Genomic DNA, 13,207 nt, shown 5'->3' with positions numbered 1-13,207 from the left:
CCTCTGATTCGTTTCTGAGATTAGGTAAAGGTATTATAGTAAGAGGATCGGCTCGTCGTCTAAGGGTCTCATCTGTACAGTATGGGCGGAACGGGAGGAACACACACAAAAGACAACATGGACTTGCTCTCACAGTTTGGTCCATGGTGCTTACAATATAAACAAGGAGACTTTTAAAATGAAGTCTCAAAATTTTATGTAATTTACGATGTGTTTATGTACGGTTGGAATACATAATTTTATAACATGATCCAAATATCTTAAAATGATGATTATTATTTTGCAATGCCAAACACAGGCTAGGTTTTTTTTTCTTCTTTTGTTTTCTTTTGCAGTTTTTACATGGACAAAGTTGTTTTCAAAATGGTGCCTTTACATGTCACTTATTTGCGACCTCTAACACCTGGAGCCGAAATGCTCTGAGTTCATCAGTCCAATGTTGGTTTTTATTTGTATTTTTTATTTTTTTTGTGACTGCTGTTTTATTTGATTTGAAATTAACACCCAAAATCCCATTCACACCACAAAGTCTCTTATCACAGTGAAATGAGCAGGAAAGGCACAAGGCGACGCACCCCTCCTACAGCAGAAGGCGGATGAGTGCCATGTCATAATTTATGACTTAAAAAGCATACATTTTTCAACACGCAGTGGCAGGAATGGCACTTCATGTTTATGACAATCATTTCCTTGGTGAATGATTCATGTAGCTGTGGCACTTATGAATCTTTCAAAGAACAAACAGAGACAGCGACTCTCGGTGATGTGAACGCTCTGGCTGCTTGGGAGGCTCCTGTAGCAAATGCTCGCAGTGGGCGAAAGGACTGGTGGGGGATCACAATTAAGTGTCAGATTATTTCCGTACTGGACTGCATATTCAGAATGTGTCCAAAAACATTTACATTTTCATTGAGTAATGGAAGCATTCAAGCCCCCTTCAAAAAAGACACTGACAATATTCTTCTGTAGCTAACCCTGTATACAGTTAGTCCGACATCACCCCCACTTATCAAAGTAGGTGAAAGATTTCATAGCCTACACTCCTTCCACCACAAAAAAATGTCAGAATATAAAAGGAGAAAATATGTGTTGCATAAGGATGATATGATGATGTTTGGATGAATCTGTTTGTGTCTTCTTGGACCTTGCAAGCTGAAATATGAAATCCCACCATCCATTTTGATAGCTATTGTATTTTGTGGGTAAATGGAGCCTGTGTACGCTTTTGTTAAATTGTTAATGGTTATCTTTTTATGTTTGCATTCAAATGAAGTCCATCTCTCCTTTTTCAACCATTGTAGAGCCATCCATTCAGCTGTTGTTAATGCGCTATATAAGTCAATATGTATTCCCAAAACTACGAACCCCTCAACTTACACTTGCATCCTGACTTTGGCCAAGTGTCTTCTCTGACCTTATCGTGCATGTTTTGCAAAATGGGATATACCATATTACATTTGAATTGTTGTCTTTTTGACAGCTAATAGCTTACAGTTAATGGACCATTTTCAGGAATTCAAATACAAGTACTGTATGACTGTAAATGAGAAGAACAATGATTTGTTTTTTATACACATCACAGCAGTGGGATGTAAGATAAGATAAAGCCTTAATATAGTCCCACAATGGAGAAATCTGGGAACCATACCCTCCTTTAAAAAGTAGCACTCGGAAATGGAGTTCCTTTTTGTTGATTACAATTTCAATATAATACAATACGTTTCAATACAATACATATTGATTTATATTGCCTTTTAACAACGGCTTCATTGTATTTAACCACTGAATATATATAACCATTTGTTTGTCTGATTGTCTATCTGTTGTTTGACAATGGTATTTTGGATATTATTTTACAACGTGCCGATTGTGGGGGTAAACTGTGTAAACTGCAGTTCGAATGGGCACTAGATGCTGCTGTGCATTAAACCCACTGGAAGTAGAATTTAGAGGATTTGGAATTTTGACTGGAACGGTCAATTCGAATGGGACACGTGTGTAGTCATCTGTCGAACGGAATGCCAATGTCATGTAAATCGGCTGCCGGTGTGGGCATTTGAACTTTTCAACTGTCGTCCTCCATGATCGAATCCTTTTGAAAGCACAGGAGTGAACATGGCTAACAAAGAACTGCGTACATTTTGGCTCGTGTCAAAACACTGGAGAGACCACTCTGATGGCAACAAAAACAGTCACCGTAGGCTCGCCTGCACAGTGGAACCATGCCCTCCTTTAAAAATCACATTTATCTATTGCCTGGAAGCTGCAGTCGCTTGGTGGGGATCTTTCATCTTCCCTGTGTAGTGCCCTTCAGAGGGCCCTTCTTGCTGTTTGGATTTTAGCCAAGGTTACTATAGAAACACAGAGGGAGAACTGCTGAGGGCTGGCTCACGGTAATGAAAACGGGCCTTCGAAGGCCTACAAAATCTCTACAAAACGACATCGTTCAAAATGAACATCAGGGAGTCCAATGCTATTTTCAAAAGACTTGCTTTTAAAGGGAAAACCATTATATTCAAACACCTATTCTTTGAATAAATTAGAAATTATACATTTTTTTAAAACACGGGGTAATTCTTGTTTTTTAATTTAATTTTATTGTATTGTTTTTTTTTCTTTTATATTTCTTTGCGGTTCCATCTCAAAAAGTGGACGATGTCCGTGTATGTGACAGATGTCATTGCGACTTGAACCAGTCACAAGCTGACAACGTGGCTTTTGTGAATCTGCGTGTTGATATGCGAGTGCCACAGGAGGTGCATTATTCTCTTTGAGGTGAATTTGATATTCAGGGAAGACACCTGCACGGATCAGAACGGGAAACATGTAAATTGCTTGCGAGTGTATGGAAGCGGTACATCAAGTGTACGAATGAATGAAGTGAAGTGGTGATTAAATGCATTAAACGAGTGGATGTTCCATTTGAAGTTAACTCCGTCCTGCATCCATGTTAAATGCATTCACATGAGAAAAGGAAATATGGGGGAAAAACTATATTAGAGCAATGTTATTTACATATGTACAATATGTAGTCTGTGTTTATTTTGAAATTCCATACATACCTCTCCAATTTTGTAGGAACCATGTAGAGGCTCATGTCTACTTTATTTTGAAATGGGACATCATTAACATTGTTTTAACCGGCCTAGTTATTGTTAAATGGAGTCATATATTCATCAACCCACCCTTGCCAACCACCCCCACCTCAACATTTTCCATTACATGATAATGATACTTAAGGCATTGTGTTTATCCAGTAACAGTTATAACCGCGTTACATAAAGCCTCATTTTGACTATTATAAATATCTGTTCATGCTTCTTCCCTTAGGGTTTTTTAAATTCTCTTTTGAAGTGTTTTTTTTTATTACTTTGCAGTTGGTTGACTATGATCAAATGTCGCTCGCATTTTGTTCCGTTTTTCTGTATAGTTAACGCTCTTTTTAGCAAGCGGAGACCCATTGGGAGTTGAATGCTCACACAGGCAGCGTGACTGCATGCATTTACGATTATTTTCATTATTTTAAGAAAGGGGTTTAGACACAAAGAAGAGGTCAGATTGAAACAGATGCATCAAATTGACACAGGATCATTATGTAAATTTGAACGTCAAAGGGCCATTCATTCCACTTGGCCTTTTTTTTAATGTACACACGACATTGATGTTGATTTTAACAAGACCCAGCTCGGTGACCTGGGTTTCATCATGTCCTTGGCTTAAAGTGCATCATTCGCGTTGCCAGTCATTCTGCAACCCCGGATCAATTTTCAATCTTACATACATAATACAGTACAAAATGCTAAAATGACACGTGCCTTTCCACTGTACATCGCTGGACAGATCTGGGGCCATTGTACTTTTTTGCGCCTGAAACACAGATGAAAAGGACGCTTGGATCGTCTTTCATCTAGAACTGCTTCATGTCACAAAGAGGGTACAGTAAGTTCTTAACATTGAATGACCATGTCAGAATCAGAATCAGAATCATCTTTATTGCCAAGTATGTAGGACACACAAGGAATTTGTTTCCGGTAGAACACGCTGCACTAGTATCGTCGTCAAAAAAACTGCTAAGTGGCACTATACAGTTCCATTTTGGCTACTGTTGAAGAGTTCAAAGAGTTAATGGCTTGGGGGAAGAAGCTGTTTAAATGTCTGCTGGATTTGGTGCGCATGGATCGGTAGCGCCTGCCTGAGGGGAGTAGCTGGAAAAGGTGGTGGGCAGGGTGTGGAGGGTCCAGTAGGATTTTCCGCGCCCTTGTTCGGATTCTTGCAGTGTGCAAGTCCTCGAGAGTGGGTAGGGCGGTGCCAATGATTTTTTCCGCCGTCCTAACTGTCCGTTGAAGTCGGATTTTGTCCATTTTTGTGGCGGCCCCGAACCAAACGGTGATGGAAGAACAAAGGATGGATTCGATGACAGCCGTGTAGAAATGTTGCAGCACCTCCTGTGGCAGGCCATGCTTCTTTAGCAGCCTCAGGAAGTACATTCTCTGTTGGGCCTTTTTCAGAATAGAGTTGGTGTTGACCTCCCACTTCATGTCCTGGAAGACTGTGATTCCCAGGAACTTGAAGGTCTCAACGGTTGACACAAGACAGTTGGATAGTGTGAGGGGTCGCTGTGGTGATGGATGTTTCCTGAAGTCCACGATCATCTCAACTGTCTTGAGCGTGTTCAGCTCCAGGTTGTGACGGCTGCACCAGAGCTCCAGCTGCTCCACTTGTTGTCGGTACGCAGACTCGTCGCCGTCTTTGATGAGACCGATGACCGTGGTGTCGTCTGCGAACTTTATGAATTTGACAGCTGGGTGCGTTGAGGTGCAGTCGTTTGTGTAGAGAGAGAAGAGCAATGGAGAGAGGACGCATCCCTGCGGGGCTCCAGTGCTCGTGGTTCGTGTTGTGGATGATATATTTCCCAGTCTGACCTGTTGTGTCCGTCCTGTCAGGAAGCTGAGGGTCCACTGGCAGATCGTGGGGGACACACCAAGCTGGAGAAGTTTGGGGATGAGGAGTTCTGGGATGATGGTATTGAACGCAGAGCTGTAGTCCACAAACAGGATCCTTGCGTAGGTTCCTGTGTTGTCAAGGTGGTCGAGGATGTGGTGCAGTCCGATGTTGACTGCATCCTCCACAGACCTGTTTGCCCGGTAGGCAAACTGAAGAGGATCTAGCAGAGGTCCGGTGATGTTCTTTAGGTGGTTCAGAACGAGGCGTTCAAAGGGCTTCATGACCACAGACGTCAGAGCGACAGGTCTATAGTCGTTCAATCCCGAGGGTGCTGGATTCTTTGGAACTGGGACGATAGTAGACTGTCTTTTGTGTTGTGTCACATTATTGCTTATTGTGTTATTTGTTATTGTTTTGACTTCAAGATGGCGCAGTGAGGGTGGCTGCCATGACAGCAGGTTCTGTATTTTGTTTTTCTACTTCTTCCTTTCCTTTTATCTTACTTTCATCACTTTGCGGATGTGAAATGTAAATGTCTCCATTGCGAGACTAATAAAGGTTAATCCAATACAATTTGTAAATTGTGTGCATGTGGCAGTTCATTTTGCATGGGATTAGATCCTATGAATCAATTACGGACATACAAAGTAGAACAGTTAATTATCATATATCCTTAGTAGCATACTGCATGCTGTGTATTCTACGTTCTGACGTACAACATAAATATAGTATTAGTCTGTTATAATTCTGATCCAACCTTGTCTTTTTCTTTCATACATATGCACACCCGTTTGCACACATGCATGCACACACACACACACACACACAAGCACCCCCCCCCACCCTCCACACGCACACACAGGCGCAGAAGACACACGCATGCTCACACATGTTCAGTGAAGGATACAGAAACATGAAGCTCCTCTCTTTTCCTCTTCAGCATGTCAGAAGCATTTTGCCGGGTGATTAAACACTGTGGTGAGTGTTCAAGCCCCACGGTTGGCCTGGGGGCACCGCCACGATCCTTGCACCTGCCACTCTGATCCACGATCCAGCCCCCTCCCTCGCTCCTGCGCGCACATGTACAGTACAACTACATTAAGTCGCAAGCACGTAAGAGGAAAATAGAGCTAATTTTTGATACACACTTTGGAAATCAGAAATTGCATCAAAAGTAATTGAAATGTATTTTGTTAGTAAATAATTTTCTTCTGTACAGTGATTATTTCGATGAGTTTGGACATAATAAATAATGATTACAGAAGGTAATAATCACACAACATTCTTTGGAAATGACACTGTCCCGTCAGTGGTGAGTTTTTCCATGGTGCGTGATATCGTCCAGTGTAGCCCAATCCTGATGTGTGTGCAGCTGTGCTGCTAGGTGAGAGCTGGCTGACAGGATGATGGCCTTGTTGACGGCACTGTGGCCTATCCAAGAAGAATCCTTACAGGAAGTGGAGGCTATTAAGATGTGAGAAAGAAGGCTTGGAAAGTACTTATTTTTTACTTTTGAAGTGGAAAATGTACATTGTGTGACACTAGTCCTGGAACTATTCCCACACATCTCATATAGCCAACGTCAAATAAGGACTCACTGAAGGAAGAAAGGCCGTCCTCTTTTGCTTTTTTTTGTGTTGTTGTTGTTGGAGTTGTTTCATAACATTGTTTCAGGAACATTTTACTACTTCAAACAGAGTTACTTGTTCCATATGCCTAATGCAGTCCATTGAAAGCAAGTTGAATGTGAGAATGTTAAACGATGCGTTAAGTAGTAAAATGTTTCGTGGCTGGAGGGAAGGAAAGTTTCAGTCTGGAAAAAAAATCAAAGCTCTATTAAATACACAAAGCCTGCAACCAGCCAGTGTCTACATAAATAAAGCTCAGTGTATGTTTTCTTTATTAATGGATGAGATTCAGTACTTTCTCCAGGAGTGACATCCTTTGCTCTCTCTCTCTCTCTCTACCTGAGTTGGAGGAGGGCAAGCATGTGTCTCAGGCCCACACTACATCTGTCATACATTCTGTGTGTGGGTATGTGTGGTGTGTGTGTGTGGCACCATGACACTATGAAAGCGTGTGCTTACGTGGTTGTATATACTCTTGGTGATGGTGGTAGGGAGGTGGTATGTACAGGAAGCAGATGCCATTTGTTCTGAAGTCAGCAGCTGGATCCAAAGTTCCCAGTGGGACCTGTGTTTTGTCTACACCACACACACACACAAGTGCGCACAAGAGACACACTCACAGTGTGTTTGTGTGTGCGTGTGTCTGTTTGTGTTTATATGGTTATGCAGGGTCAATCTACTGACTTTTGATATATAGAGATTGCCTGCATATATTAACCGCGCACGTGTTGAGGCTAACCTCTGATAAAAATGTTTCAAGGTTCAGATGGAGAATCAAATTCACTTGTTAAAATATAAAGAAAGAAAATTCCATACACAAAAAGGAAGCATCAATGATTCAAATTGAAGAAGGTGCCTGCTAATTGTGCAGTTATCAAGAGTATAACAGAAGAAAACCTTCATTAGGCTCACCATTGAGAAATTCATAATTCACAGCAGCAAAGTTATTAAAGGAAGAATCAGAAGAATAAAATATATGTATTAGTCACTGTCCTGACACCAACTTAAAGTCAACATGACAAAATAATTTACCTTATTGCGTGCAATACATGTATTGCAAAAATATTGGTTGACAAATACAAAATGAAATCATTGATTATATTCACGAGCACTCATTTTTATTTTTACTGGAGCATTTTTCAATGGTTGTGTCACCTTCATTGAAGTATGATTTACCGAGCCTATTGGATCTATTGAAGGGAGTCTTAATTGAACCCAATGTACATATATTTGGAATGTGGGATGTAGCCAGTGAAAACCTCCATAAGGCGTGGTTAGAACGTGAATGGTAAATGTTTCACATAAAGTGCCAATTCAACCCCCTAACCTCAAAGGTTGGAGGTGGATGGGATGTGCAAATTGCTACGCCGTGCCACCATGTTCATAAATTGTGTGATTTATATGCTGTGTATCGTTAAAGACAAATAAGCAATTCCAAGCATCAGTGGTTTGTCTGCTCAAATTTACCCGGCTATAGTGTTCAGTGTATCTATGATCATTTTAATATGAAACCATTTAGTGAACCTGAGCCCGTCTGCCGTGCCGACTCCGAGTCATAATTTGTGATGTAGAAAAGCAGTCGGCCACAAACTCTTTGGATTGAAGTAACCTTAAAATGCCCGAGGAATTTAGCCTGGTAGCCAGGCACCATATGGCCGTCTCATACAGGATCTACCCTGGTCCTGACAATTAAGACCACGGGCTAAAGCCCTGCCGGATCTGGAGCGTGGCCAAATGAGTAGGGGAGGAAGTACAAGAGGAAAACTCACAGGCAGAAAAAGAGAGATTTTGTTTTAATCTAAGAAATAGAGAGAGAAGAGGAAAAGTTACTCATGAAATATAAAAAAATAACCAAATAAAATGAACTCCAAACATGAATAAAATAAAGTGGCGGCTTACTCGGTGTTTGTGAGAGATGACGGGAAATGGATGAGAGTTTTTGGAATAATTATGATCTGTATAGAGAAGAAGAACAGAGGAGGAGGAATGACGAAGAGAGCTGAACAATGTTCAGCCAATTAAGCGTTGCAAAGGAATCGATGTGTACAATGAGCCAGCCACGGCTGAACGCGGAGAGGCTGAGCTGCCTAATTACAGCCTGAAGGGACAGTCTCCATCCCTGTGGACACTCAGGAAGCAAGAACTGAGCTAGGACCTAAGGAGGGAAACAAGTTAGGAAATATCACATACAATTGAATATTTTGCGAAAAAAAAAAAACCCACCGAGCACTCGGCAGCCATATTTTTTCTCTTTCGTATTATTATTATTATTATTACACCTGTCACGTTTGGGCTGGGTGAGCAGTGAGGAAAAAACTTGGGACACATAAATCTGCAGTTTTGGTACGAATTCGACTATTTTTGAACCAACATGACACGGCAAGTCGGTCTCTTTAAACATTTCTTATAATAAGGGACAAAATAGAAAATATGTTTTCCCGGCTACACTTCTACTATTGGGAAATCAATCGCTATGTGTGAAAGAGTTTGTCAAAAATGTGCATGATTGTTCTAAATTGATTGATTGATGACGTTGTATGAGATCTCATTAGATTGGGTGGGTGTAAGCAAATAGCCCCCTCACTGTCCATCGTTAAAACCCACTTCAAAACTCCCTTGTACTCTTTGGCATTTGATTCAGCATGATTCAGACTTTATCTTAGTTTTGCTTTCTACTTTCTTTGTGACTGCTTTATTTCTTGTATATTATGTTTGCTTTGTTACAGCTACAGCTGTTGTTAAAGTACTATATAAATAAATATGTATTGTTGGTATTGTATAACTACTGCTGTAAATCAAGTGACCTTAAAGGAGGCCGGCGGTGACCACGTGAACCAGCCATTAACCAGTCTTCAGAGTCTATGAAAACTATTCATATTAATGGTGCAATATTATCACAAAGTTATTTTAAATAATATATTTTGTTGAAATCCCGGATGTGCGCGCGCGTGTGTGTGTGTGTGTGTGTGTGTGTGTGGCTCTCACTGATTTATTTTTATTTTTAATATTTTACTTTTATGGCTCTCTTAGTCAAAAAGGTTCCCGACCTTTGCTGTAGATGGTTGTCATTGTCCATTGGTCAGGAGGGGGCGCCATAAAAATCCAAACATTTTCTATGTTACTTGGCACACATGTTTACCCTGGGGTGATGGTGAGCAGGAAGTATTTCTAAAAACAGGGCAATTCGAGAAAAAATCCCTTGCAGGGACACCCCTCACCCCCCTTTTAGAAGTCTTTGGCAGGGTCAATGCATAATTTAGTCATCAACTAAATTCAGTTATGGAGAGATGAACTTTCAGCTTGTGAGCATTTGTGACAAACCGAGGACTCCGCTGTAATTTCTTGATTTTCGAACTGATTTTCATGAGAAGTGGTGAGGGACAAAGTGTGAGCTAAGGTCGGCACAAACGCACACACACACACACACACACACACACACACACACACACACACACACACACACACACACACACACACACACACACACACACACACACACACACACACACACACACACACACACACACGCACACACACGCACACACACACACACACACACACGCACACGCACACGCACACACACACACACACACAAAACCACACACAAAGGAAACAGGCACCATTTGGTGTTTATGTAAATGTGCAAAAACAAAATGGCTGACTGCCAAATCCTGTCAGTAAACAAAGCTTGTGTGAGTGCCAGGCAGAGTGTTGTTAAGGCGGGCCGCTCAGGATAGCGTGTGAATGGCGGATGGCCCAATGAAGCCAAAAGACCTTAAAGGAGGCCGGCGGTGACCACGTGAACCAGCCATTAACCAGTCTTCAGATAGAAGACTACAGTTCTACATCACAAAAAAAAAAAAAAAAAAAAAAAAAAGAAACGATAAGCCTCTTTCGTCAACATATCGCCTTGTTGATGCTTGGCAGATTTTGTCGCAGCTTACACAATGTTGCTCAAATGACACAATTCTCAACTAGATGTTGAGTCCAACTGGTTCAGAATTTGGATGTGGGTCTTGTGTAAATGCAATCAGAATCGGGCTGACGATCATCCACTGAGAGTGCAAAGATCTTGATTCATGAAAATTCAAACAAAGGGTGGAAAAGGTAAGTCCAACTCAAATAAAGTGGATAGAATGCTTCATAAAATTATCAGAATCATCTTTATTGTCAAGTATGTAGAACACACACGGAATTTGTTTCCGGTCGAACACGCTGCACTCGTATCATCATCATAAAATTTGCAAAGAGGTACTATACAGTTCCATTTGCGCTACTGTTCAAAGAGTTAATGGCTTGGGGGAAGAAGCTGTTTAAATGTCTGCTGGATTTGGTGCGCATGGATCGGTAGCGCCTGCCTGAGGGGAGTAGCTGGAAAAGGTGGTGGGCAGGGTGCGGAGGGTCTAGTAGGATTTTCCGCGCCCTAGTTTGGATTCTTGCAGTGTGTAAGTCCTGGAGAGTGGGTAGGGCGGCGCCAATCATTTTTTCCGCCGTCCTAACTGTCTGTTGAAGTCGGATTTTGTCCATTTTTGTGGCGGCCCTGAACCAAACGGTGATGAAAGAACACAGGATGGATTCGATGACAGCCGTGTAGAAATGCTGCAACACCTCCTGTGGCAGGCCATGCTTCTTTAGCAGCCTCAGGAAGTACATTTTCTGTTGGGCCTTTCTCAGGATAGAGTTGGTGTTGACCTCCCATGTATTATTGTTTACAGCATGCCAGGATCAGTTTTGCATGTCTGTGTGTCTGCGTAAAATGTGAATTGAGTTGTCAACCTGTAATCTAAATAATTGATGCCATTACAGTACTGTATGCTTGTTTGAATTTGCAATCTATTCCTACAAACGAAGATGACCCATATCTCTCTGAATTACAAATGCTTGCAACCATAGCAAATTTTCGGGTCCGTCAGTGTTGCAAACGGTTTTACTTGATGTGAGGAAATTATGAAATGGTGCAACTATTCCACAAGTCCTTGTCAATCCTCTACTTCGCTAACATTAGCAATCATGATAATAGCAAAATGTTTGGTGTGAACAGAACAACACTGTACTATTTTGTCCGTAGCTACGAATCGTCGCTCACCAACCTGCCGTGATGTCAGTTTTTGTCAGGAGCACTTTGAAAAGTGTATAAAAGGGGTGGCCTGCAAACAAGGGCTATGCCAAAAAAGAAAAAAAAGAAAAAAAAGAAGAAACATTTAAGTTGCCCACTGTAGGCTGTAGCAACGCACGCTCCTTTGCATGTCCAATGTTTCTGTCCCAGACAAGAGGGAAAACGATCAAATGGAAAACTAAAGCATATATATATATATATATATATATATATATATATATATATATATATATATATATATATATATATATATGTCACCAACAGTTAGATGTGAATCTGTTATACAGTATTCAACATGGTACAATTTTTCCAGATGGGAAAATCAAAATGTCAGGGTGTCGGACAAGAACAATGCCAATCGTCATGACAACCAGTAAATATTTTTGGGATGAATTGTACATAGTGCAGACTAGATCGTTCAGATTTGCCCTTGTGACCTTTGTCTGTCTAAGTTTCACATTTTTTTTCAGTATGTCTGTCTCCAAATACTGAGTTAATAAGATTAGACTGACTGATATGGTAGTCAAAGTGTTTCATTCAAAATAGCCTGCAGCCTACCACCCACAATGCAAAATGTTTTCACTCTCGTTGTGTTGTAATTTCCAATATTCACACTAGTGTAGCTGGATTTTCCAATCCACTAATACATAACTTTTTTGTGTCTATGTTTTGAGTCAAGGCGGTAGGGAGTTTGGCTGGTTAGCACATGAGCCTCACAGTGCATGACTGCAGCGCTCAATTCCACCTTTGAGATTCCTGTGTGGCATTTGCATGTTCTCCCCATGCCTGTGTGGCTTTTCTCTGGGTACTCCAGCTTCCTCCCACATTCCCAAAAAATGCATGGCAGTTTAATATAACTCTCAAAATTGGCCTGACGTCTGAGTGTGAGTATGAATGATTGTTTGCCTATGTGTGCCCGGATTGGCTGGCAACCAGTTCAGGGCCTTCTGTCCGAAGACAGCAGCATCGGCTCCAGCACGCAGCCCTTGGGACAGTCTGCCAATTAGAAGATGGATGGATCGATAGATAGATGGTTTGGTGGATGGACGAATATTTCGAATACCAGCACAAATGTTATAACAATGGATTTGTCTTTCTTTTCACCTTTTGTGTTTTGATTGCATATTTTGGCACTGACAAAAAAGGAAAAATAATTAAAATCGTTTGAGCCATGTCTTCAGATCTTGAATGGCAACACAAAACTCATCAAATTTGGAAAATAAGTTCATATTTGATAACAGCACATACAAAATATATTCATGTATGATGTTGTACTTCCACAAGAATAACCATCATTATTGGATTTACCATGATGGGGCGGGGCTGCCACTGACAGGTGACATTCATTAGAAAAAAACACTGACTTCGTCGCCAGCATCACCCAAATGGTAAGTTACGTTTGTTGTGTCTGTTTTCCTTTGTTTTGACCGTTTAGATTTAATCATGCTTGCTTGCTTTGCTTTGTTTGTCTGCTTTGTTTTATGTCCGTGGAGCTTTGTGTGCGCTGCTTCGCTGAATG

Source organism: Hippocampus bargibanti, linkage group LG18 (genome assembly GCF_051943395.1).
Source record: "Hippocampus bargibanti isolate YZ-2025 linkage group LG18, ASM5194339v1, whole genome shotgun sequence".
In the NCBI taxonomy this organism is placed as follows: Eukaryota; Metazoa; Chordata; class Actinopteri; order Syngnathiformes; family Syngnathidae; genus Hippocampus; species Hippocampus bargibanti.
Note: the sequence above shows the minus strand (reverse complement) of the source record.